This window comes from Dipodomys merriami, unplaced genomic scaffold (genome assembly GCF_024711535.1).
Source record: "Dipodomys merriami isolate MVZ:Mamm:240054 unplaced genomic scaffold, mDipMer1.0.p SCAF_13, whole genome shotgun sequence".
NCBI lineage: Eukaryota > Metazoa > Chordata > Mammalia > Rodentia > Heteromyidae > Dipodomys > Dipodomys merriami.
This window is the reverse complement of record NW_027202604.1, coordinates 32,751,900-32,773,918: the sequence shown is the minus strand read 5'-3', so window position 1 is coordinate 32,773,918 and position 22,019 is coordinate 32,751,900. Positions and strand designations below refer to the sequence as shown.

The 22,019-nt window shown below is 37.3% G+C and overlaps 1 protein-coding gene across 5 annotated transcripts in view; it reads right to left on the bottom strand.

The window, feature by feature from the left end:
- The window catches only part of Cntn4 (contactin 4), a 793,681-nt gene that overhangs the window by 462,131 nt on the left and 309,531 nt on the right, over positions 1–22,019 (bottom strand). The window contains exon 1 of one of the 5 annotated variants that reach the window (XM_070018988.1): positions 13,038–13,089. The exons of the other annotated variants lie outside the window; for them this stretch is intronic. The gene's annotated coding sequence lies outside the window, so the exon portion shown is untranslated. Of the gene's footprint in view, positions 1–13,037; positions 13,090–22,019 lie in introns of those variants that run through there. 5 annotated transcript variants of the gene reach the window in all.

Genomic DNA, 22,019 nt, shown 5'->3' with positions numbered 1-22,019 from the left:
GACCCAGAGTCTCATTCACATACATTTGACAAGGACTAAGAAAAATACAACCCATTATTATTTGTATCTCTCCTAAGAAATGGGAACAAACCAACAGATTATGTGAGCAATCAAGTGATAATAGCCATTTCTTGATTTCTGATACAAAGAATGGAGGAAGGCAAGGGAGAGAAATAGGGGGTGGGAGGGGAAAAGAGAGAGACAGACAGAGAGAAGAAAGAGAAGAGAAAGAAGAGATGACAGGGTAAAAGGAAGAGAGATTGGGAGCAGGAGAGCAAGGAAGAAGAAATAAAGAATAAAAGAAATGAGGCAGGGTGTGAACAACTTTACTCTAGAGGCTAAGGCAGGAGCAGTTCTAGTCTAAAGTCAGATTGAGCAATGTCGTAAGACCCTGTCTCAAAAAAAGAACTTCTATAAAGTAGGCTGGGACATAGATCAGCATGCTTGCCACGCATGCATCAGCCTTTAGGTCAATTTCTAGTTCTCCCCAAACAAACAAAATAAGAAAGAAAGAGAATAAAATAGCATAAGAGAAAAACAGAGGGAGAAATCAAGCAAGCATCCCAAACTACAGTTTGTTGAGGGTGGCAAGAGCGACTTTTCATCTAGCATCCAAGCACTTTGAAACATGGTCTGGGAGTGAGAGGTTAAAATGTGATATCCTGAGATCATACACTTTCCTAACCTGCAAACACTTCATTTCAAAGGGGGATACTGAGGCACAGAAGGGTAAGGTGGCGAATGTTACAGCTTGCACAACTAAAAAGAAACAATCCCAAGCTTTGGATGTTGCTGCATGTAACCCATTCAGTGTAGACTTTGACAATTCACAGAAGGTTCGGAAACATTTAAGTCATCCACAATTATTAAACGTTATTAAATATGTTATTTGCTCTTTCAGCTTCATTCAGCCACATTCACTTGTTCATGTTTCATGGAGACATGTTCTAGAGGTTTCTTTCTCACCCTGCATTCACTGGCCCAACTTGTGAAGGAAAGTTAGGCTGCAATTTATTTACAAAGAGAACTAGTTTACAAATACTGCTGAGAATGCTCCGAAGTCCTCTTGGTGTTTAACTCTGGGACTCTTTGGTAAGTACCCAAAGCATACAACTCAAGGTGCTTTAATTTGTTGGTCTATCGCTCTTTGTGGAATTTTTCTACTGTATTCAACAACAGTACCTTATAGGGTACTGCACATGGAGCAACAAATTATCTATGAGACTGTTGGGTGGATATGCATGCATGTGAACACAAACTAAGACACACAATCTTTGCATAAAAGAGGAAAGACTTGTCTATTAGTTTCCTTTACAGCCCTTTTAAATTTATTTTGAAGACCAATCAAATCCGTAGTGGCATAAAAGCACCTCTTACAAGGTACATCTAATATCCATCTGGCTTTCCCATCTGTCAAGCCAGCAGACCCTAAACTATATCCAGAAGCATCAACCCCCACCTATTTTTTCTACAGATTAAGCATAACTGTAGGGACAGAGATCTGTCCCAATTTTTAGAAAATGGAAAGCATTCTGAAGTAAGAGGAAGGTACTACCGATCTTGAAAGTACTTCTCTTTTTAAACAATGTGTTTTTGTGGACCTATTGCAACAACGAGATGTACAAGATGCTATGTCGAAAAACAAACTTTACAACTTTGGTGGGGGGGAGTGTAGTAGTAGAGATGGGAGGCGGGGATGGTAGGGGAAAATCAAAGGAAGAGGCAACAATGCTTGATAAGAAATGTACTCATTACCTTGCTTGTGTAATTGTAACCCCTCTGTATAGTATTTTCACAATAAAAAAAACTTCTTTTTTTTTTAAAAAAAAGAAAATACTTCTCTTAACATGGAATGATTCGCTGCCAAAAATGTGCAAAATCCAAGGAAATGAGTTGAGATTTCTAAATGTTTGAAGGGAAACTAAAAGCAAAACTTAATACTGTATCAATCCATCATCAAAATATTTCTGGAACCTGAACAATGAAAAATAACTCTGAGGAAACCCAGTATTTACAAAGTTAGGAAGGCAGAACTCAAACATTTGTAACTAAGACTATTTCTGTTCCTGTCACCTCCTTAAAACAAGATCACATCTTATCCAAGACTGGACACTCGTACTAGTCCAAAAAGCATCAACAACTATGTTATTATTATAATAATATTATATGATTATTATGATTATTAATAATCATAATAATATTATTTTATAACCAGGGGTTCCTCAGAAATCATCTCTTATAAAAGCTCAATTTTGGGAAGAAGCCATCCAGGCCATTTTTTGTCAAGCAACAATATACCCATCAAACCCAGTTGTCATGATTTTTGATTTCAGAATGAGACCCTTAAAGACACTCACTTTTATCTAAGCAGGAACAGCCCTGGGACCGGCCCTTACTCAGAGGAACTAAGAATGTGATTTCCTGCATCTCCCCACAGGTGCAGTATTTCTTATTGGTTTGTTATCTTTTTCTTGGTACTTTTTTCCCCTCCAAATCTCAATCTCTGAGGATACCGGGGCTGAAGGAGACAGCCATCTATGGAAAGCCTTCTCTTGCTCTTTCGTCATCCCTTCAACCAAATCTAATGAGAGTCACCTTTATGAAACCCTTTTGTACTTCACAGTCTGTGCTTTTTCTCTGCCTTAAGACTTTTTTCTGGTCAGGGAAATTGTATTTCCACCCTGGAAATCACGGACTGCATGACGGCACACTGGTTGTGGGCAGTAGGATTCAACGTGTTTCAAGTGTGAATGATTTCATATTCATTTCTACGTCAGCTTGCCCATTGCTGCCTATGTCTCAAGAAGTTTATTCCTTTATTCACATTCTAATTTTACAGCAGCCCAATCATTCTACTTTCAATCCAGGAAGAAAAGTGATTGTGTGTGTGTGTGTGTGTGTGTGTGTGTGTGTGTGTGTGTGTGTGTGTGTGTTAGGGAAACACAGGACCCCCCTCAAATTGACCAATTCCTCTCCACAGGGATAACAATCTTTAATTTCACAAAGGCACCCATGATTAGAAAGATACTTTTCACCTACTATTAAAAATACTAAATTCTAGTAGCATCACATAATTAACTCATGTTGCATAAATAGCAACCATTAATTTGACAGAATGCACTGGAGGATGCACAAAAGATAAATGAACTTTTTTGGAGTGACACATTTTATTCTTTTGTAAACTTACACTTCTACTTTAGAAAGTGTATACAATCAAAAGCAATACTGTACTAAACATGAACTTTTATTTGCGAATACTGTCCTAAAGACTAAAAAGGGGTAATATTTAATATATATTTGTAACCCCCTCCACTTCTGCAAAGTTTCTAAACCCTTGCAGTGGAGAAAACAAGCAACATTTTCCTGTTTGTGCAACCATTAGTTTCAGTGCAGAACAGGAAATAAACTCTTTAATTTTGGAAAGACTGAGTTACTTATTTTATGCAGACGGGCATATAAAGCAATATCTAATGTAAAACATGAGTGTTACTTACATTTTCCTTGCACTGGTCAGAGGTACAGGAGAGAAATATATACTTTAAACATCCTGGCACCACAGCTAATACGATCACACTCCCAATTAAAAACCAACCTAATAATCTCAAACTCTTATTCAAAAGCATTCAGAAAGGCCTCTTCTTTCCTTGTATGAATCAACTGTCTATGAGATCTGACAGAAACGACAGGCTTTCAACAGATAACCCTCTGTCTCACCAGCTTGATTCAACAAAGAGCAACGGAACAGAAAATGAAATGCAGCTTTGCAAAGTCACATTCGCATAGAGCTGGAGAGAGGGAAAGGGGGGCAAAGCCTGGTACTTACAGAGTGTAAAGTAAAATGTCCCACTTTCACTTTGCATGTTCCAACAAATCAAGCAGAGATTTTTAGTTCTCAGCAAGTCCCTGGTTCCACTGTACTGATCATCCACGCAGAACAGGTCCTTATGGATTGCTTAGGCAGCTTGGAGATAATGGGACCATATTCTCAGCTGGGAGTAGAGATGCTGAACTGTTCTCTGCTGCTCACTGCATGGCTCTCTGCCAGCATTCATCAAGAAGGACCCAGCTTCATGGCTGTGTTCCCCAAGGAATCCACGTAATTAGCGCATGAATCAAAGACGCACCCTGGGACAACCACACACATCTCTTAACTGGCTCTTGGCACGGAGATCTTCCTGATGAAGGAAATCAACTTGATTCTCTGATCAGATGTGTTCAACCTTTCCAAAAATGCATGGAGAAACCGCACAGCTGTTTATAGATTTCAGGGGAGGGGTGGAGAGGAAGGCTTCCGTCCCAATGGGCAATTTATGTAATTCCTCAAATACAGCATATAATTACGCCGGTTGTTTGGTACCTATAGTGGGCTAACCTTGCCATTTGGTTTGTCTGTTCGGGTCGTTCCACAGTTCCAGGTTGCAGTGCTATTTCTTCTATGGATCTTAGATAATGTACGTGTGTTATTTCTTTTTGGATTCAGTCTTCGGGGAGACTGGACTGGTTAGACTAAAGCTGGTCTGTGTAGGGACCTTTTAGTTCCCTAAAAAAAACCCATGATTCTTCAATAAGTAGCAGAAGTTCAGGGTATTAAAAGCAGCAGGTCTGGTGATGTATTCTGAACTCCTAGGATTCTAGAAGGAGCTTGTGATAGTTTTGGTGGTCATAGCTAAAAAGAACACTGGTTTACTCCGTTTGCATGTCCAGCAGTCAACAGATTGCAAACCTGTCCAAGGGCATGGTTGTGCAGGAGGGAGATATGAAAATCTGAATGGGAATTATTTTTTTTAAACCAAACATATTGTGTACTTTATCAAAGCAGGGCCAACCTTGACTTTGCCCAAGTTTGCTACCTTTGGGCCTCTGAAGACATTTGTTTATGTAAATTTGACCTTAGTTAAGGAAGTATGAGTTAGGGATCTAAAATATTCTATTCCTTAAAAAAAAGAACATAAAATATTCTATTTCTTAAAAAAAAAAAAAACAGGAGAAGTTACTTACATGGTTTTCACTAAAGACTGTAATTTGAAACCTATGGGATTAAAGTTCTACGACATACAAATACCCAGTGTTTAAAAAGCCAGAGTGATAGAGAAAGGAAACATGTAAGGAGTTAAAAAAAATCAGAGCTATAAGCAATTACCTTGCTGGAAAAGTCCAAGTGCTCTATAATATGGCAATTCCCTGTTCTGAGTCTTTGTTTTCTTATCTGTTCAGTAAGGGACTTTGGTCCAGACCCCTAAAGATTCTTGGGACATGAGATTCTATTACTGTTACAAGAGCTAGCAAGTGGACCTCGATTAGGGTGGCTGTTTAGACCTCTTGTACTTAGAGGAACAGGATCAGGGATGCATTCTTGCCTGGTTGACTTTGCAGGTTCTCTCCTCTGTTACCATTGGAAGTGTTTGATCCACTCACCTCTGAGCCAAGTTTCAGACAACCAAAGCATTGTGCTCAGTAAGTTTAACTACATGGTAAATGACTGAAAAGTAGCTACTAAAGAGGCTGAGATCTGAGCATCACAAGCCCTGGGAGAAAGTCCTCAAATAAAGCCCGAAGTAGAGCTATGGCTCAAGTAGTAGAGATCTAGCCTTGAAAACAAAGGCTCAGGGACAGCCCCCAGGCCCCAGTGGAGGCCCACACACAAAAGTGAAAAATCACTTTTATAAAGGCATGTTTGAGGAAAAAAAGAGTCTTATTTCATCATATACCAATTGGGTCTTTCCTAGAGAGTAAAACATATGGATTCATATGATTTATCATCATGATATCCCAAATCCAAGTTTTACCATCATTGTATCAGTGACCAGAGTGCTATGATTTGTGTGGCAAAACATCTTTTTATATTTAAGCTGGATTTTGTCATTTTATTTTTTACATAGCTCTATCTGAAATAGAGAAAAATGGGGTTCTCATTGTGTTCATCTTTCTTGGAAAACATTCCATGAAGGAATTCAAGGTAATGCAGATAGGCTTTGGTGTTGGTCTTAGGCAAAACCAGAAAAATAAATCACCATTTTTAGGATACATTTCCTCAAAACTAGAAAAGTAGGTTGCCTAAAAGAGTCTCAACCAGTAAAAGATATATGCTGATAAAACCATTTTGTAAGCCAGGCAATGGTGGCTCACTCTTGGAATCCTAATTATCCAGGAGGATAAGATCAAAGAATCTTAGTTTGAAGCCAGCCTATTTAGACAAATCCTACAGATTCATTCCCAACCAGTTAGGAAAAGCTGGAAGAACTGTGGCTCAAGTGGTAAAGTGCCAGCCTTGAGTGACAAAGGTAAGCCTCAGTACCAACACAACTTTTTCATGCTCTTATCAACTAAAGTACTACAACACTGATCTGATAGTAAAGAAGAATAATATACAATGTCAAGAATAAGGAAAACTGCGCTATTCAAACCTTTAAAAATTTTGCTAAACTTTTAAGTTATTTTTGTTTACCATGTTATTACAAATATTTCCAGTAGGATTTCTCTAAGGCCACCCATTTGTTTGCTACCATACCCCCAGTTTGGGGCTGGGTATCTGTGTGATATAGCATAAATTGTTAACTGATTGGCACAAATTTCCTGTGTGTGTTATTTTTATCTGGCTTGTGATTATTGAGACTTTAGTACATCAACTTCATGCAGCTCGTGTGAGGTACTGACAAAAATAGGTTAATTAAACAGTAATTGTGAATCTCAGTCATATTAGCAAACATTCTAGAAGCACATGAAAAGAGGAGCAAATTAAAATGCCAAAATGTTTATTCGGTGGTACCATTGAAATAAATAGTCTGATTGGTTATAAGTTCTATCCCCATTTACCTGGTAATTATTTGGATTCATCTGTGATTATGGCATGTCATAGATTCACCTTTGTGTGGGGGTAAGGGGATGGGCAGGGGATGTGATGGTCCTGGGGCTTGAACTCAGGGATTATTTTGCCAAAGGCTAGTGCTCTACCACATGAGCCACAGATCAATTCTAGCTTTTCCTTGGTGGATAACTCAAAATATGAGTCTTAGGGACTGTTCTATCTGCACGGGCTTTGGACTGCAATCCTATCTCAGCCTCCTGAACAGCTAGGATTATAGTCCACTTGTGAGTGCCACATTGGCAGGGCTGTGCAATAAATTCACTTTGGCATCCTGTGATCTCCACTCCTTGCTGATGGGAGGTGAGAATTATTACTTAAAAATAACTAAATTCTATTATTTACATTCCTAACTGTATACATTTCTCCCCCTGAGACATACCATTTAAAATAGGACATGTTTTAGGATTAAAAATATCCTCAAAGAAACAACTGCCTGATAAATAAGTGGGCTAAAGACTTACAGAGAAACTTCTCTGAAGAGGAAATAAGAATGGCCAATAGACACATGAAGAAATGCTCAACCTCCCTAGCCATAAAAGAAATGCAAATCCAAACAACCTTGAGATACCACCTCACCCCAGTTAGAATGGCTATAATCAAGAACTCTAATAACAACAGATGCTGGAGGGGATGTGGACAGAAGGGAACCCTACTGCATTGTTGGTGGGAGTGTAAACTTGTTCAACCACTTTGGAAAGTAGTATGGAGGTTCCTCAAAAGACTCCACATAGAGCTCCCCTATGACCCAGGAATCCCACTTTTGGGCATTTACCCAAATGACCACAAACATGGAAATATTTATTAACTTTGACACTAAGCCAATATTAGTGTCAACTGGGATAGGGAAAAGACTGAAGCAAACATAAACCAAAGAAAAATAAATGATGCTTCTAACGGTAGCATTTGGTATATTACTTCAAAATATATTTCAGAAGCCAAAATATCTACAGAGATTGTTTTAGACTTTGCCTTGACATTGTAAGGTAGCGGCCTCTCTTTGGGACCTTGAAGAGTCTACGATTTGAACAACACTTGTCGAGGCTAATAAGAACCTGGGGAATGGAGCTCTGAGCTCTCTTTCTGGCCATAACAGAAGATTCAGCAAGTTAAATAAAGCTCTGCACCTCAGCAAATCAAGGGACAAAGCAAAAGTTATAGCAACAATTTCCCAACAGGTTGAGGCTTAATCAATATTTTTAAATGCTTTGGAAGCTTTTGCAAGGGAGTCACCAGATGCGTGTGATTGCTCATTGCTTCCTGTAGAAATGGCTTTCTGTTTTCTTATCCCTCACATCTTTTAACTAAAAGTCCAAGTCAAAAGCTAAGTCACCTGGGACATTTCTTCAGCTAGGAGCATGATTTACAAAGAAGGGAAAAGTTTGAAAATTACTGCCCATCTATTTAGGAGAAAACTAGCTTTGTTTTCTAAGTAAAAGCAATGGAGTCACTAATAAAATAATGAACAAGTAAACCAAAAGTATGGATCTACACTTGATTTAAAAAAAACAAATGATGCATGCTTTCATCTGTGGAAAATAAACTTAAAAAATATGACAGGAATATAAAAGAAAAAACTATGGGACAGACTCTATAAGAAAGTGGAAAGCAGAAGGAGAAGGAGACGAAAGGAAAGAACACGATATAGATTACAACATGGATATATATAAAAGTAGCATAGTAAAACAAGAATTAACGTTTTGACCTTTTACATATGAGCAGATAAGATGATGTTAAGTGAAATGAACCCCAAGATAGGGACACAAGTGTTTTTTTTCTTTCTTGCTATTGTTCCTAACATATTTATAATGGGCCATGTGACTTTTGTTTCTTTGTATGTTCCTCCCCTACAGTATAACCCCTGTCTTCACTGTAAATACAGTTGGCGCCCTGCATCTTGTATATACACTTCTGTAACTTGGGGAGGGGAAAAAACAATGCTTACATAAGGATACAGGTTGACCCATTGTACCAATGAAATGTACAAGACACTATACTGATAAATGAACTTTACAATTTAGGTGGGGGGGGGTCGAAGCAGGGAGGGGGGACAGTGTAGTTGTGGAGGTGGGAGGGAAGGGAGGATAGGGGAAAATCAAAAGAGGAGGTAACAATGATGGATAGGAAATGTACTCATTACCTTGCTCATGTAACTGTAACCTCTCTGTATAGTATTTTTACAATAAAAAACATTTTTAAAAAAGCAGAAAAAAAGAAATAAACTGTAAGGGGAAAAGAGAATAAGAGTAAGGGAAAGGGAGAATTTGATCTAAATACTCTGTACATCTCATGAACACAGCACAATAAACTTCTGCACCTGTGACTCTTGCCTGTGACCCTCGTCACACAGGAGCCTGAGATCTGAGGATTGCACTTCAAAGTCAGCCCAGGCAGGAAGTCCTTCGCCAACTGATTACAGAAAAAGCTGGAACTGGTGCTGTGGCTCAAGTGGAGGAGCACCAGCCTTCAGCAAAAAAGGAGCCTAGGGACAGAGTTTGAGCCCCAGGACCACCACCACCAACAAAACAAACAAAAAAACAACTTATTTACATACAATTAGCATTTTTTAACTCTGAGTCCACACGAGGAATAGCGGGTCATCTTCATTTCCAAGAAGTAAGTCTAATTTTCTTTACATCAATCATCTACAGGGTCCAAGGGTCAAACACTGATAGTCTATCGAGAAAATAATTCATGGAAGTACATGCAAAAATAACACCAAATTGTTCTATGAACTAAACAGTGCATTTTTGCCTCAAAATTTACTAATTGCTTTGAAATTTGGAGTCACTATGAGAGAAGATTGCCTGTGATTTTCAGGGGTGTGTGTGTGTGTGTGTGTGTGTGTGTGTGTGTGTGTGTGTGTGTGTGTGTGTGTGTGTGTGTGTGTGTGTGTGTGTGTGTGTGTGTGTGTGTGTGTGTGTGTGTGTGTGTGTGTGTGTGTGTGTGTGTGTGTGTGTGGACAAAGTCCTGTGAGTGGTATTTCTCACTTCCTTTGCAGAAGATCATTGACTTATATGCTTATCTCCTCAGGAGACTGAGTAACACAGCCCAGGTTCTTATCTGATAAGACACCAGGAATTCTTTCCTAACAGAAACAGAAAGTTCTGGAAGGCTGATTGTTGGTTGTTACACGTGAGAGAGGGCTGCTTCTGTCTGTCAAGCACTAAGCACTATTATAACCAAATCACCAGGCCCAACTGGTCAGCAAGAAACTGTCATCTAAGGGAAGTGTGTTAGGATTCCTGTAGTAGTGTTTCCTGAGGACTGAAAGCTGAGATTTTATTTGTTAAATAAGCACGTACAAACAGGGCTGCCCTGGATCTAACTTCAGTTGCTATGCTGAAACTGTTTTGCCTTGGAAATCATTTTACATGACGATGCTTTTACAAAAATTACCATATTCTGCACAACAAGCTAGTTTAAAAAGCCAAGGAGAGACTACAATTATAAGCCTGTCAATGCAAACAAATGCAAGCCTTGGAAAAAGTGGCTCATGGTATGATCATTAAGTAAAAAAAAAAAAAAAAAATCAGTCAACACAGGACACCAAACAGCTGTCTCCATCTTCTTAGTAGATACTGCGTCACATAAATCATATAGAATTATATATATATATATATATATATATATATATATATATATACACATATATATTAATGTCACTCTAGTCTCTCTATCCCTCTGACCCCTGGCTACCATAATGAACACTTATGGGCACATTGAGTTTCTTAGAATTCCATTATGTAGTTTCTATCTCTGTGATTCATGGGTGGGGAATCATCTCGCACATTCCTCTGTCAGAATTTGGATCTTCTTCCTGACATCCCGTAGTTGCTTTAGGATAAGCATGCTCTAATTCATGGGTTTTCACTAGAGGAAAGCAGTTGCTGGATTACTTTTGTTTACTTACTAGTTCGACAAATATTTACTGAGCACCTACTAAATTCATGGTCCATTTGAATTATGGGAGAAAGCAATTGAATTCCTGAGCATCTGCCTCCCTCACGGTCTATGCGCGTTGATGCAGAAGCTCCTACATCATCCTGTCTGGCTCAGCAAACGTTGACTGCATTTCTCATCATCCACTAAGGTCATTATTATTTATAATCAGCTTTTTTTCACTAATGTGGTACTCCATAGCCTCTTCTGCTCTGTAACTGAGCTCCTCCGACGGCTCCAGGGACTGGGGGCGCTAGCTAGATGTCCGTTGCTTTTCATTTTATTCTTTGGCAACCCTTCCATCAACTACAAAAAGCCTTGCTCAGGCTTTTATGCCAGGGTCGTCATGACTAACCTTTGTGGCTTAAAGAGAAACTGCCTGCTGTTAGACCTTTGGCAGATAGAACAAAAGGAGGAAGAAGTGGCCGAGGTGAGGAGCATTGGCAGCGTCTGAGCAATCCAATCCAGTTAGGTTCTGTATTTCTTAAGATCACGACAGTGTCAGTCCAGGTCTAGCGGTACATGGCTGTAATCCCAGATATTCAGATGGGCACGATTGGTAGGGCTGTGGTTCTAAGTCAGCCTGTGTAGCATGTTAGCACAAACACCCTTGTTTAATCAATAGCAACATGGGGTGGCTCCTGTCTGGCATGTTGGCTACACACGGAGGAAACATGTCCAGCCTAGCACTGAGCGAAAGCATATGACCCTTAAAAATAACAAAAGCAAAGATCCTGGGGATATGTCTCAAGTGGCAGAGCACATGCCTATTAAAAGATTACCACAGGGTCACATCAGACATAAACAATGTTGATTAGAATAGGCCAAACCTGTAGCTACCTATATTTTATATTTATGTAAGAAAAAAAGAAGAATTAAATGCTTTCTTCTCTTTCTTCCTGCTCTGAGAAAGTGGACTGTTGTGCTTTTTTTTTCTTCAATCGATTTTCAGATATAAAGGAAACAGATTAATTTTAGCACACAGGTGAGTCAGAGATTAAAGTCGAGGTCAAGTTCCCTTCCAAATAAAAAAATTTCAAAGCCCTTTTTAGGCAAACCTCTGGCTGAATCCACACTCTTCTATTGTCTTTTACCTCTGTGATGTGGAAATATTGGGAGAAAATATCAAATACAGAGGGATGAACCCTTGTCTCCAGGAATCAGAAATTCATGCTACCTCAAAGTAAACATCCACCCTTATTATATGTGATTTATTTATTAGGTGCTGAAAATCTGAAAGCAAACTTGTATAAAAATGAAGCAACTGTGTGAACCTTGAAATCACTGGGTAGGATTGATCTCAACTATAAAGCATAATGAAACCAGTCACCACTGGCTCATGCCTGTAATCCCAGCTACTGAGGAAGCTGAGGTCTGAGGGGCATGGTTCAAAGCCAGCCTGCACAGGAAAGTCTGTGAGATTCTTATTTCCAATTAATCACCAGAAGGCTGAAAGTGGAGCTGTGACTCAAATGGTAGAGAATTAGTTTTCAGCACAAAAGCTTAGGAACAGCACCCAGACCCTCACCTCAGTTCAAGCCCCAAGACCAACACAACAAACAACAAAACATAATGAATTTGAAGAAAGCTATCGGGCATTCAATATTAGCTTATGATCTAAATTTTTCCCATTAATTTTTTTCAAACTTACATGAAAGTTTGAAAGATGAAAACCATGATAATACCCCTACTTTAGACCTAGAAACATGAGAATATTGTGATACCTACTTTCTGCATTTACTCCTTTGCATTCCCACTTTCCTTTATTCCTTCTCTCTCTTTCTCTGAATTATTTAAGATTAAGTAGCAGATATTATGGCACTTCTTCTATAAAGAATAATTCCAAGCCATCACCAACTATTTACCTAGAAAACAACGATATTCACCTACCAATTCACAAGTTGCCAATCCAATAGATGATTTCACACTGTTATATCCTATACAATCTATACTCACATTTTCTAATCCAGCCAATCATGTCCATTCTAGCTTTTGAATTTTTTTTTTCTGTTTCTCTGATCCAATGAAAGATCATATGGTGATTGTGTGGTCATATCTCCCTTTTATAGCAAAGTGAGTCCTGAAACTTCTGTTGTCTCCTATGACACAGACACTTAGGAATTGCCAATTATTTTATAGGATGGCATTTAATTTGTATTTTTCTCATTATTCCTTCATGATCAATGTATGGTTTTTGTAAATGTACACATGACTCTCTATCCTGACACATTACCTTATAAAGCAGGCATTGTCTGAAGTAACTTCGGTGATGGTCAATCTGATCACCAGATTCTTCTGTTGGAAACAGGAAGGTGCCATTTTACTTTTGTAACTAGCCATGGCCATGAATATTCAGGATTCATGAAATCATATAAATGTACTTTTCTTTTTAGATTAGCATGAATTAATTATGTAAAGGAGTTTCACAGGTGAGAGGCTGTGTGTGTAAAACAGAGACACCAACATGCACACATACACACGGAGAATGCACTAGCATTTGAACTCTGACTGCCACTCCCACTTGGCTTTTTACTATAACATCTGGCACTCTACCACCCCTCCAGTTCCAACATTTTGCTGACTAATTGAAGATAAAGATCTCACAGATTTGTCTACCTGGCTTGGCTTTGGAATGGTGATCCTCAGATCTCAGCCTCCTGAGTAGCAAGGAAACTAGCTCACAGGTGCTTGGATACTTATATAATGTACTTTGATCAAATTTACTCCCTCTATATTATTCATTCTTAATGACACTTCTTCCTCCTCACCTCGTTACAAGAGGTTTTAATGGGCTTTATTATGTTATATTCATATATGTATATGCACAATGTGAACATATATGCATATGAGTTTTATCATTCCTTTTTTCATCGTCTTCCTCTATTTTTCCTTTTGCAGTCATCTTGTTACTATCAGTTATTATTTTATAATTGTTTAGGCCTAAATTCTGCATATAAATGAATACACACAATATTTGTCTCTCTGGACTTATCTCACTTAACATGATGGCTTCCAGTTCCATCTGTTTTCCTGTAAATGGCATAATTTCATTCTTCTTCATCACATATAATCTTGTATTGCATACTTTTATCATATTTTATTCATTTAATCAAGAGCTGTAAGGTGGTTCTATGTTTTGACTACGGCAAATAGTGCTGCTCTAAACATGGGCATGTGTGTCCTCCTGTTGTATTTGATTTTTATTCTTTAGATACACACTTGTATAGCAGAACCATATGGTAGTTCTCTTTTCCAATTCTTAAGGAATTTCCATGCTGTTTTCCTTAGTAGCTAAACTAAGTTATAGCCCCGCCTACAGCATATGAGGGTTTCATTCCCGCTTACAGTCTTGTCAGCATTGGTTTTTCTCTGCTTCTTGATATTTGCCATCTAACTGGGGTGAGGTGGAATCTTAGCATCATTTTCAGTGACATTTCTATTACAGCTTAAGGTGATGAACATTTTCTTATGTACTTATGATCAATTTGTACTTCTGAGAACTATTTATTCCAGTTATTTGTCCATCTATTAGTGGGACTATTTGCTCTTTTGCTTATTTGTTCTACTGATTTTTTTTTTTAGTTTTTTTCCTGGATATTTATCCTTTATCCATTCAATGATTTGGTGATGATTTTCTCCCATTCTGTGTATGGTCTCTGGATTCTGACATTCATTTCCTTTAAATTGCAGAAACATTTTAATTTGATGTAATCCCACTGATCAATTCATGCTGAAGTATTTGCTAAAGTATATCACCAATTCGGGAAGTAGTTGCCGACACCTCTGTTTAAAAGTGTTTTTCTTTTCTTTTCTTTTCTTTTTTGTCGGCTGTGGGGCCTGAACTCTGGGCCTGGGCGTTGTCCCTCAGCACTTCAGCTCAAGGCTAGCGCTCTACCACTTGAGCCACAACGCCACTTCTTATTTTTTCTCCTTATGTCGTTCTGAGGAATCAAACCCAGGGCCTCAGGCATGCAAGGCAAGCACTCTACCACTGAGCCACCTTCCCAGCCCAAAGTATTTTTCTATATGCTTTCATGTAGTTGTTTCAATGTACCAGGCCTTACATTAAGGTCTCTGATTCCCTTTAAACTGATTTTAGCATCAGGTAACTCCATGGAAATGTGATTCATTCCAATATCTCTTGATATTGGAGAAAATATCAGTAGGTTTAGCATACACTGAACAGCCTTGGCTGAATCAACTATTTTTAGCAATGGTTACAAAAACTTGGATGTGCTTAATGAACCTCAATAAACTCAATAATTAACTCATTTCTTGATTTCTTTTTTCAAAGGACTCTCACCACTCAATGAACCCACTTATTCAACAGAATACTGAGAATGAATGCCATTCAGGAAATATTAAATAGTTGAAGCTTTCTCAGACACAGGGGCCAAGGACAGGTAACAAAGGTATTCATAAAAATGATTAGATCTAGAAAGGTAAAGGTGAGGAAAATAATGTGAATTTTGCTGTTTCTGGAAGGGAAGACAGATACACCCATTGTTCTTATTAATGTATTTAGTTAAATAACAAAATATCCCCTTCATATTTCCTAATGCTAAAAAATCATATTAGGATCTGCAGATTGCAGTTTGTATTCAGGAGTCTAAAAGTTCCTTCCAGACATTTTAACTTGTACTATTTATTGATCTCTAAACTGTGCTATTTCGTGGTAGCATTTTTCACCTGCAAATGAATAAAAAATGAAATGCCCTAGTTGAAATGCATTCTCCACGCTGATGTCAGGGTGCTGTTTCAAAATAGAAATCCAAACATATCTTCCTGCTTAAAAAATCCTCCAGTCCACTCCTACCAGCCATCTGGTAAAGCCAAACACTTACCAATGACACAAATTCCACCATCTAAGATGTAACACCAATTGGTACAAAATCTATGATCCAACATCTTGCTTACCAATAACCTCCATGGTTCACTGACCTAGACTTGATATTCCTTTCACTAACTAGGATGTATTCCTTCTCCTGACCTCTTTCCTTCTCTATGAAATCTATCTACTTCTTTGCTTATAATAATTTTTCATCTCATCAAAGAACCTTAAAACTTTAAAGGCTCAGTTCCATAGTAGCTCAAAATACAAGACAAATACTTAAAAGTCCATGGCACTTTTGTTTGCTAATATTTGACAGCAGAAGCAAAACTAACAACACAGTACCATTTATAATCATGACAAAGGATTTGAGATACAGAAATATATATTTCATGAAATGTGCAGATTCTGTATCCTGGAATTAACAATTTTTTGATGAAAAAAGTGAAAGAAGACTTGAATTAGTGGAGATCCATTTTCATATTCTAGAAGATTTAATTGTAGAAAGAAATTCAAATTCTCTCCCAAATTAATCTGTACTCAGTGAAGTTCGCATCCAGTTCCATACGATTTTGGCAGACAAAATACATGATATACTTTTATGAAATATCATAATAAAATCCATCATTTCGTACAATTAATACACAATAAAAATAAATCATGAAAATTATAGAATGTATATGGAGACATTTGGGGGATTATAGTAGCTTTAAAAACCTAGACTAAGAATCTGGGTTCTGGTGGCTCACATCTATAATCCCAGTGATTATAGTTATTCAAAGCCAACCCAGTTAAGAAACTTCTATGGATCTCTTATGTTCAAGTAACTACCAAAAAGCCAGAAGTAGAGTTGTGGCTTAAGTGGTAGAGTAACAGTTTTGAGCAAGAAAGCTGAGAGAGAACATGCTGGTCCTGAGTTCATGCAGACACACATAAATCCACACACAATCTAGACCTGAGTTCAAGCCCCACTACCACATTCATGCAGACACACATAAATCCACACACAATCTAGACAACCAAGAATAATGGAAAAGGAGTCATTTTTCACAATCATATTCTACCGTAAGCCAGTATGAACCATGCAGAGTGGAACTGGCAGAAAGATAGACACATAGATGAATAGATCCAAACAGAGAATACTTAAACAGACCAATAGCAACATGAAAATTCATTTTTATAACACTAATAATAATACATAATGCACATCCCATACATTTCTCCTCTTTAACATAAGCAATTTAAATGCTTTCTGGCTTATTCAGATATTTCTGCAGCAATCATAGTTTAACGTAAAATAATTATATCATTCCACAAAGGAAACTCCATATTCACTAGTTGTGGAAGTGAAGAAATTGTCAGAGGAAGAACAGTATTTTCAACCGTTGCAGAAGCCATTTGACATCCACGTCAAATGAATATAAGCTGAACTCCATGCCTTATGTAAACATTTGCTCAGGATGAATTATTAACATAAATATAAAATAGAGAGCTATAAATATTGTGGAAAAACATGAGAAAAATCTTTAGTATGCAGGTTCAGGCAGGTAGTTCTTAGACTCAATACAACAAAAACGGAAGATAACAAGAAAAGAAATATTAAGTGAAAAAAATTTTTTTGCAGTACCCTGTTAAGTAACAGAAAAGACAAACTATAGATTCAGAGAAAATATTTTCAAGTGACATCAAACTATTTGTACGTATAACACATAAAAGACTTTAAGACTCAATAATTAAAAGAAAAAAATTGAGACTGGATTAAATGTACAGTAAGATAAAATGGATATTTAATAAGAGTAGATATTAGGAACAGAAAAATTAAAAACCACTTTTGCCAGCACCATTTACTGAAGAGGCTGTCTTTCTTCCACTCTATTTTTTTAGCTCCCTTATCGAAGATTAGATGGCTATAAGTCTGTAGGTTCATTTCTGGGTTTTCAATTCTATTCCATTGGTCCTGAGGTCTGTTCTTGTGCCAGCACCAAGCTGTTTTGATTCTATGGCTTTGTAGTAGAGTTTGAAAGTTGGTATTGATATTCCTCCAGCACTGTTCTTTCTGTTAAGGATCATTTTTGGTATTCAGGGTCTTTTATTGTTCCATATGAATTTTTGGATTGCCTCTTCTATTTCCTTGAAGAATGAGGTTGGAATATTGATAGGTATTGCATTGAATTTGTAGATAGCCTTGGAAAGTATTGCCATTTTTACGATGTTGATCCTTACAATCCAGGAGCATGGGAGGTTTTTTCACTTTCTAAGTTCTGTTTTGATTTCCTTTTCCAGGTTTTTAAAGTTTTCATCATGGAGGTCCTTCACTTATTTGGTTAAGTAAATTCCTAGATCCTTATATATCACCCTACACCAGAATCAACTCCAAATGGATCAAAGACCTTCAGAGTCAAAGCAGACACCCTGAAAACATTACAGGACAGAATAGGAGCAAACATAGGTCTCCTTGGTCGGACAAATGGGATTGCATGAAGTTGCAGAGCTTCTGCATGGCAAATGACATAGTTAAATCCCCAACAACAAATCCTCAAAGAAAAAACTGCCCAATAAATAAGTGGGCTAAAGACTTAAAGAGAAACTTCTCTGAAGAGGAAAAAAGAATGGCCAATAGACACATGAAAAAATGCTCAACCTATCTAGCTATAAAAGAAATGCAAATCAAAACAACACTGAGATACCACCTCATCCCAGTTAGAATGGCTATAGTCAAGAACTCTAATCACAACAGATGCTGGAGGGGATGTGGATAGAAGGGAACCTTACTGCATTGTTGCTGGGAGTGTAAACTTGTTCAACCACTTTGGAAAGTAGTATGGAGGTTCCTCAAAAGACCCACATAGAGCTCCCCTATGACCCAGCAATCCCACTTTTGGGCATTTACCCAAATGTTTACAAACAAGACCACACTAAAGCTACCAGCACAACTATGTTTATTGCAGCATTATTTACCATAGCTAAGACATGGAACCAACCCAGATGCCCCTCAGTAGATGAATGGATCAAGAAAATGTGGTATATATACATAATGGAATTCTATGCCTCCATCACAAAGAATGACATTGTCCCATTTGTTAGGAAGTGGAAAAACTTGGAAAAAATTATATTAAGTGAAGTAAGCCAGGCCCAAAGAAGCATAGGTCCCATGGTTTCCCTTATTTGCAATTGTTAGTATATGTCTGAGACAAGCAGAAACAGTCAGACAAGTTGATGTTAGGTGAAATGAACTCCAAGATAAGGACTCAATTTGTTTTTTTTCTTGCTATTGTGTCTAACATATTTATAAGGTGATTTCTTTTTTGCTTTGTATGTCATTCCCACATGGTATAACCCATGGTTTCATGTATTTGATGTTGGTATAATTTGGAGAGGGGAAAGGAAACAACAAATTGTTTAAATAGGGATACAGGTGGACCCATTGCAACAATGAGATGTACAAGTCGTTATGTCGAAAAATGAACTTTACAACTTTGGCTGGGAGTGGGGGGTAGGAGGATGGGAGTTGGGAAGAGATGGGAAGGGGAAACAAAGGAAGAAGCAACAATGCTTGATAAGAAATGTACTCATTACCTTGCTCATGTAATTGTAACCCCTCTGCAAGGTATTTTTACAGTAAAAAAATTATTAATAAAAAAAGAAAAATTAAAATCCATGGTGAGATATAACATACCAGAATGGCTAAAATAAAAAGAAAATGAATAATGAACATCAGAAAATGTTGGCTAGGTTGTAAAGAAAATGGACCATTTAGGCATTTCTGGAGGTAATGAAAAGTGATATAGACAGTATGGGAAACATCTTGCAAAAAATCTAATTGGTCTAACCTGAAATTACTACATAATACAGCATTTTTATAGCATTTTTGCTCCTATCGTAGGCCTGGATTAATAATGACCTAGATTTATTCCAAATGTAATTGGTATTGATTAAGCACCTTTCAAAATCTATGTAGTAAAGATTCATATGAATTTGCATTAACATATGGAACCAGAAATAAAATAGGATTAGCTATCAAATTTGCTGCATATAAATATATATGCTATAAATAAGCATTACTAATATTGACCTAATATACTTTCATGGTGCATTTGGAATTATTTAATCTTTTTCTTTTTTGATGCTACAGACAATATCAGCCAGGGTATTTATATCCAGGGAGTGAGAAAAACAACAGGAAAGTAATTTAGTAAGTAAATTTAATAATTACAGGTTATATTAAGTGCTCTAGAGGTAATTAAAAAATTCTACAGTAGGGAATGGAAAATTTTGGTTTTCAGTATTCAACATAATAGGCAAGAATAGAAAAGTAGCATTAAGGTTAGTATCACTAATCAGAAATGTTAATAGAAAAAAGATGAATTTTTAATGCCCTATTTCTGAAGTAATGTTGCTTGTGCTTTATGTGACCACCTCCCTCGTTTCTAGTCTCTTCTTCCAGAGATAATGTAGCTTTAGGCATGTGAACACGCATAATGAAGTACCTTATACTGGCCATTATACACATCAGGGTAAGAACCATGAATGGTGTGTGGGAAAATATATCCAACTGTGGGTTTACCAAAAACAAGATGATGAATGAAGACATATGAAGGCAAAGACACTAGAGAAATGCCAAGTGCAGAGTTTGGATATCTTGGACCAATTCTCAGGGACCTTGGATATCAAGTTAAGGATTTTTTTTCTTTAATACCAATTCCTTTATTTTTTTATTGTGAAAATACCGTACAGAGCGGTTACAATTACATGGGCAAGATAATGAGTACATTTTTTATCAAGCATTGTTGCCTCCTCCTTTGTTTCCCCTTCCCATCCCTTCCCATCTTCCACCCACCCACCCCCCACTCCCGGCCAAAGTTGTAAAGTTAGTTTTTCGACATAACGACTTGTACATCTCATTGTTGCAATGGGTCCACCTGTATATCTATTTAAACGATTTTTTCCCTCCCCCTCCCCAAATTATACCAACATCAAATACAGTGAAAACAGGAGTTATACCATGGGGGAGGGACATACAAAGGAACCAAAAAAATCACATGGTACCTTATTAAATACGTTAGAAACAATAGCAAGAAAGATAAGATGTCCTTATCTTGGGGTTCATATGTCTCCATGGGGGAAGAATGTGGATTAAAGGTTTTCAATTGTCATAAGAAGAGCAGTATTTTTTCCCCTGCATTATCTAAGAATGCCCAATATACCAGGAAAGGTAAAAAGGAGCTGATAAACAACAACCAAGTAAAATTAAACTAATATTGGCTAAGTATATCAAATGCCATCAAGTATAGATAGCTGTGGAACTAGAAGAATTTTTTTTAATGTGTGTGCCAACTTGAACTGGGGACTAGTTTCTCTTTTTTTTTCCCTCAAGGCTGGTGTTCTACCTTTTGAGCCACAGCTCTACTTCTGGCATTTTGGTGGCTCATTGGAGATCAGAGTCTCATGGACTTTACTACTGAGTCTGGCTTTGAACTACAATACTGAGACTTAGACTTCCTGAATAGCAAGGATTACAACCTGAGGCACTGGAAATATACTGAGTGTTAGAATTTTCCCATGCTTTCTGAATGATGTCCTAAAGTTGAATTGTTATTTAAGAGGATTATTTGATCCACTTTTCCTTTGTTTTGTAATTATTACTTAGAAAGTAAGTATGTTAAACACTGGTCTCTCCGGGATAGAAAGACTTCTACCTTTTGAAGCATTACTTTTCTAAGCAGGTGCATACATAGTCTAACCTGTTGTCATGTAGATGGTTAGAGTCGCTACTGACTCCATACCTCTGCCATGATGTTAGTGGCTGAACCCTTGATCCAAATTGGAATTTTTCTTCTTACTTTGGAGATGGCACTTTCTCATACTGTACAAGATCTACATAACAATGCCATAGTACATGCACTTCTACAATAAACAAATAGCTTAAGTCATTTATGTATTGAATAAGCCATATATGTTAATGTCAGAATTTAACACAAGTCTAGATTTGGTGCTTGCCACTAAGGAGTCTATCAGAAAAGTATAAAACATATACTTAAGTATTTTAAGAAAGTACTAAAAATCGTATTGGAAAGTAGGAAAAAAAGGAATTTTTTTTTCTCCTGTTTGGCAGTTCCAAAAGTTTTGGTTGAGGAAATGATGTTTAAAATGAGAAATTCAAGGACTTTTCAATTTTAGACTTTCAGAGATGGCTCCAAGATGATGAATATAATACTGAAAGGGAAAATTTTAATAGTCTGTTTTAACTGCCTTGGAATAGCAGATTCCTTTCTCCAGGTAACTATGATTACTCTATTAAGAGAACTTTCTTCGGTCTCTAGATTGAGTTAATGAGCTAATAAAACTTCTCCCTAGGAATAACAATTATATTTAAAAGTTAAAAAC